The sequence below is a fragment of the Lathyrus oleraceus genome, chromosome 5 (genome assembly GCF_024323335.1).
Source record: "Lathyrus oleraceus cultivar Zhongwan6 chromosome 5, CAAS_Psat_ZW6_1.0, whole genome shotgun sequence".
In the NCBI taxonomy this organism is placed as follows: domain Eukaryota; kingdom Viridiplantae; phylum Streptophyta; class Magnoliopsida; order Fabales; family Fabaceae; genus Lathyrus; species Lathyrus oleraceus.
The window spans coordinates 466330722-466336547 of record NC_066583.1 but is presented as its reverse complement, the minus strand read 5'-3'; the positions used below and the strand labels follow the sequence as shown (position 1 = coordinate 466336547).

General features: G+C 35.3%; 1 non-coding gene across 1 annotated transcript; it reads left to right on the top strand.

The window, feature by feature from the left end:
- The first annotated feature begins 321 nt into the window (after positions 1 to 321).
- On the top strand, positions 322 to 428 carry LOC127090193 (small nucleolar RNA R71). Its single transcript, XR_007791721.1, has one exon. It is a non-coding gene; the product is annotated as a small nucleolar RNA R71 (small nucleolar RNA).
- Positions 429 to 5826: the final 5398 nt, after the last annotated feature.

Genomic DNA, 5826 nt, shown 5'->3' with positions numbered 1-5826 from the left:
AACTCGCAATTAGGTGCCACAACAGCCACGGTAGCTGTTGGAGTTATGGTCAAATTCTCGATCTTTTACATAAGGGCCTCTACCTTGGAATTGACATGGTTTATGCCAATAACTTCATACATACCACCACTCATCTGGGATTTTTCTACTAGAGTTTACTCACCTCCCCATTGGTAATGATTTTGTGCCATGTTTTCTATGAGTTAATAGGCTTCTTGATAGGGTTTGTCCATTAGAGCGCCACCAGTTGCAGCATCTAAGGTTAATTTAGTGTTGTACAGGGGACCATTGTAGAAGGTGTGGATAATTAGCCATTGTTCAAGTCCATGGTGTGGAAAAAGTCTCATCATATCCTTGTACATTTCCCATGCTTCAAAAAGTGACTCTCCATCTTTCTGTTTAAATCCGTTGATTTGGATTCTTAGCATAGTTGTTTTGCTATGTGGGAAATATCGGGCTAAGAAGGCTTTCTTCAATTCATTCCATGTTGTGATGGAGTTTGATGGTAGACATTGGGGCCAAGCTCTAGCTCTATCTCTTAAAGAAAAGGGAAAAAGGCCTAGTCGTATGGCTTATGGATTTACACCATTAGCTTTCAATATGTCTGCGTACTGCACAAACAGTGACAAATGAAGGTTTGGGACCTCTGTGGGATTACCAGAGAACTGGTTTTGTTGCACAATGTGCAACATAACATGCTTTAACTCGAAATTGTTTTCCTCGATGGCAGGGGGTGAAATGCTCGAGTGTGGCTCTTCTTGAGATGAAGCATCATAGTCATTGAGAGGACAATTCTGGTTTGTAGCCATATCTGAGGTTGGGATAGTATACTCTAAACGAACTTGTCTACTTCGACGTCTGAGGATAAAATGCACGATTTCGTTAATGGGTTGTACTAACTCATCCTCTGAGGAATGAGTGTTTTGAATACAATTAACTAACTAGTAGGGAAATATAATTAAATTTTGCCTTAGTCTATACGGTGCAACAACGGAATTACGATATTGAGTAAATTAATCCTCGACAACGGCGCCAAAAACTTGATGGGGCTATTCCGCAAGTGCGCTGAATCAATCATAGTTTTAAAAGATATCGAACCCACAGGGACTAATAATCAACCTTATCGTTATCTATTTATGATATATTTATCTAAGGCTATAAATCAAAAATAGGGGGAAACTAAAACTAAGAAAAATAAAAAAGAGCTTGGAAAATATATTAAATAAGTGAGAGATCGGAATATGGTTTCCAGTGTACCTATGGGACTCAATAAATTCTTGGCGCTTCTTATGTTTAAAATAATTTTCGGGAGAAAATGTTAGTTTAAAACACTAGCATCACACCGCCATGCTATTAGACTGTGTTATATTTTGGAACCGTAAATGTCATGTTGTTGCTCCACACGTACATTTTCGAAAACACTTTTTGAAAACTACTAAGTCCTAATTAATGTCTAAAGCGCTGTCGCTGAATTTTGAAATCAAAGATCTAATTTTTATTGATCGGGTACTTATCTCACACTATCGCGCTATTGACCTGTACCTGAGTGTTTTGTAATTGCAAATTTAGATAAATCAGACACCGGTGTCACACATTCGCGTTGTTGAGCGATACCTGAACGACTCGAAATTACAGATGCAGAAAATTTATTGGATATTGGTCTCACATTGTCTTGTTGTTGACTAGTATCTAAATGTTTTCACTGTCATGCAAAACATTTTGAATATTAAATCTTAAAAACCAGAACCGGAAAAATTATTCAATACTAAAGGTTGCGCCAATTCAATTTACTGAGTCACGTCAGAACGATGGTCCTTACATACCGGAATCTATGGACTTAGCTAGATATAACTTGCATACAACTTATATTATTATTATTACGCACATAAATAAAGAACATGATAAAGATGATATAGATATGAGTTATGATTAGATTCAGTAACACACACATGCAAGTTCAGATATGTAGTTACTAGATAAATAATAAAAGCATATAAAACTTACTGGAATCGAAACACTGCGGGAACATTAAATGTGGAAAAACTTGAATAAGGGCGAACTTCTAAAAAAATATGACTGCAAGATTAATCTTCGGCGATCCAAGTAATGAGCATAATTCTGAATACAGAGCAGTGTATTAACCCCTCAATGCGATCGATTAGTACTTTTACGGTGAAATATATGCCTAATGAAAACTAAGAAAACTTGGATAATAGATTCTCCTAAAAACTAACTATATATAGTGTTACATATGCTGAACTGTAGTCCTCAACGTGTAGAAATCATGGGAGGAAATATTGAGGAATGGGAAAGAATGGGTTCTTTCTATTGTAATTTTTTAGGGGCCAAACTACATGGTGGATGCCATAATGCTTATGGCGGTCGCCACAAGTGCAAAGTGAGGATTCTGGCCATTTTGTATTTCACGGAGGATGCCATGTTATGTGTGGAGGTCGTCACAACTCTTTGATTGCCTCCTCTTCATTCCCTTTCTCTCTCTGATGGGCTCCATGACTGCCTAGTCATGGCTGGGGCCATGGTGGGCACCATGTAGGTGGCCATCAGTGTATTTTTGCAATTTTTCTTCGTTTTCGCCTAGTTTCTTCATGTATTTACTCCTACTTGTTAAGTACCTGATACATACACAAATTACCAGTATAACACTATAAAATGTGATAAAGTGACACAAAAACATGTGCAAATTAAGTTAAAATAAATTATGTGTTTCGGTGTTATCATCTTTTACGTTTCAAAGTTACAAGTATATTTTTCGGTTGAACTAAATTCATTGTCATGTCTGAAACACATTCCTTCTCTTCCGGCATGAGGCAATACACAATTGGATGACTAACTAACTTTTCACACAAGTCATGGCTATGTAAACCACATATGACATTAAATCTCCATTTCTTATTTGCTAACATATAACCACACAACTTAAAGGGAAACTCACATTTTCTTGAATCGGTGTCATCTCGTTTAAAATTTTGGAGAAGAGGTCTACATTTCCCACTTCTTTTGCATGCCATTATCACAAATGCACCTCTTCTATCCGAACCATTATCAGACCTTTCGATTACCACATCAAATCCCGATTTAGAGGTCTCTGTATGAATCCATTGAAGCATGTGATCGCGAAATTCAAACTCTTTTTCACTTTTAAATTTGTTTCCAACATCTACCTCCTTCATAACAACATATTTGACATTCGAAGACACAACATGTTTGTGAGAAACATCGGGGTGCACCATATCTAATTAAAATAATTATATTAAAAAACTCAAAAACGGATAAAACTGTAAACAAAGTTAGAAAAATATGAACAGGTAAGCTCCGGAGATGCATCTCTATATGAATTCATACATAACCCAGAGATGCATCTCTGAATTCAACGCATGATTTTTCATACTAAAAACAAACTTAATGTGATCAACGAGGTTTAAAATGAATGATATTTACCTAGAATTTCAGCTTCTTTTGCTCCTTTAGATGTGATGAAACACGAGAATGAAGATTTGGAGTTAAATTGTTGATTGCAAATGGAAGGGTCACTACGCCAAAAACTGGAATAGACAGCGCCCCTTAGAGGGCGCTTTATTACAAAAGCGCACTCTAAATGATTATGAATATTTAGAATTCACATTTCAATTCAGCTACAATTATGATATTAATCAATCCTTATTACATGGTAATGTTAGACTCCTACAAGACCCACCCCTAAAGCTGGTAAAGGGATTTCAAGACGCATCGAGTCGGTTGCATCTCAAAAAGAGGTATAAATATATATACCCATTGAATTATATACACAACGATTCTTTTGCATCACAAAAAGTAATGATTTATTTTATATGAATTTTTAGGTTCCCGGTCGAAAGTTGAAAAGCGATGGTAAGGATATTCCAACGAAGGATATTCCAACGAAGGATATTCCAACGACGGCCGGGACAAAATCTCAAATTATGATGCGTCTTGAGAAAATGGTGGAAGAGTCCGATATTATGGACGGGTCCATTCGTAGTATAGATTTTGATGAAGGTGTTTTCGGAAAAGCTCATTTCGAAATAATTGGAAAGGAGGACATGCAACAACTTTTTGAGCACGACGAATTGGGCATCGCTATCATTCATACATACATATGGTACTCCGATCAATCTATAATTTACTTAGTTGAACAATTTATTTACACATTTCAATGAGTAGTCTAATATTTATTATGTTTCTATTTAAGGTATATGTATGACAAATTGATGCGGGGAACTGAATTGTGTAACCGTTTCAATTTTATTGCTGCTTCCCGTGTCAACGCAACGTTAATATCGAAAAATCCAACATCCGTAAAGAATGATCTAGTCGATAGATTCATGGCGGCCGGCGATAATACTACACGCAGTTTGTATTTTTTACCGTTTAATTCTGGCAACGGGTTAGATTTTCTTTCTAATAATTTCATTCTAATCTATGTATATCTTTTACGTAGAAAATTTTCATTCATCTAAATTTTTGTTTTATTTTACAGTGGCCACTGGGTGTTGGTTGCTATGGATCTTTCGAGACTAATAGTGTATTATCTCGATTCGTTATCGGGTGATTGGAGTAAATATCCGGGTTTGAAGAAGACGGTTGACACGTAAGTGAAATTCCCCTAAATATTCGTGTGTATTTCTATATTTAATTATGTCTGTCAGATTGATCTCAATATACGTTTTTATTTTGTTAGGGCAATACTAAAATTTAGATCGAAAAAGAATTACCGCATTAGGAAGGACATTACCTGGGTCAGAGTTCAGGTATATATTAAGTATCTTATTTTTGCTTATAATAGTGTTTGTTTTTTTGCTTATAATAGTGTTTGTAAGAAATTAACTATATATATATATTGTTTGTTTTTCTGTGTAGTGTCCTCAGTAAAATAATTCGGTCGATTGCGGATTTTTTGTATTGAGATTTATGAGAGATATCATTGCATTGAATCGTATAGACATCCCAAAAATGGTATGGAATAATAACTTAGGGTTTATTTTAATATTATCGGATAACTAATCTAATTTGTTACTAAATCATGAATATGTTTTATTCTCTTAATTGTAGTACTTTGAGGAATACAAATCTTACTCAAGAGCTCATTTGGATGAAATGAAGGATGAATTGTGTCAATTCATTGTTGATCAAAGAATCATATAGCTAGGTTGTATATTGTTGTACATATATGTATGGAATGTTGTTGTTGTATGCTGTTGTTGTATATATGTTGTATATTGGTGTTGTACTTTTACTAAATCATGAATATGTTGTTGTATATTGTTGATCAAAGAATCATATATTAATGTTGTATATATGGAGGATTAATGTTGTATATAAATGGATTCATGTTGTATATATCAATGGATTAATGGTGTATAACATTGGATTAAAGGATGAAATCAATATGAATTTTACACTTTTGCAGCATGCGAACAGGTTACCAATTAAATATCCACTGTTTTTCAAACAAATTTTTTTAAAATAACTAACACTTTAGAGGGCGCTTTCTGTAGGAAGCGCCCTCTAAACACTTTACATTGAGAACTTTAGAGGGCGCTTTGTCCAGAAAGCGCCCTCTAAACACTTTACATTGACAACTTTAGAGGGCGCTTTCTGCAGAAAGCGCCCTCTAAAGTGTTAGTTATTTTAAAAAAATAAGCGCCCTCTAAACACTTTACATTGACAACTTTAGAGGGCGCTTTTTCCAGAAAGCGCCCTCTAAACACTTTACATTGACAACTTTAGAGGGCGCTTTTTCCAGAAAGCGCCCTCTAAGGTGTCCCTTTATGGACCACTCCAGAGGGC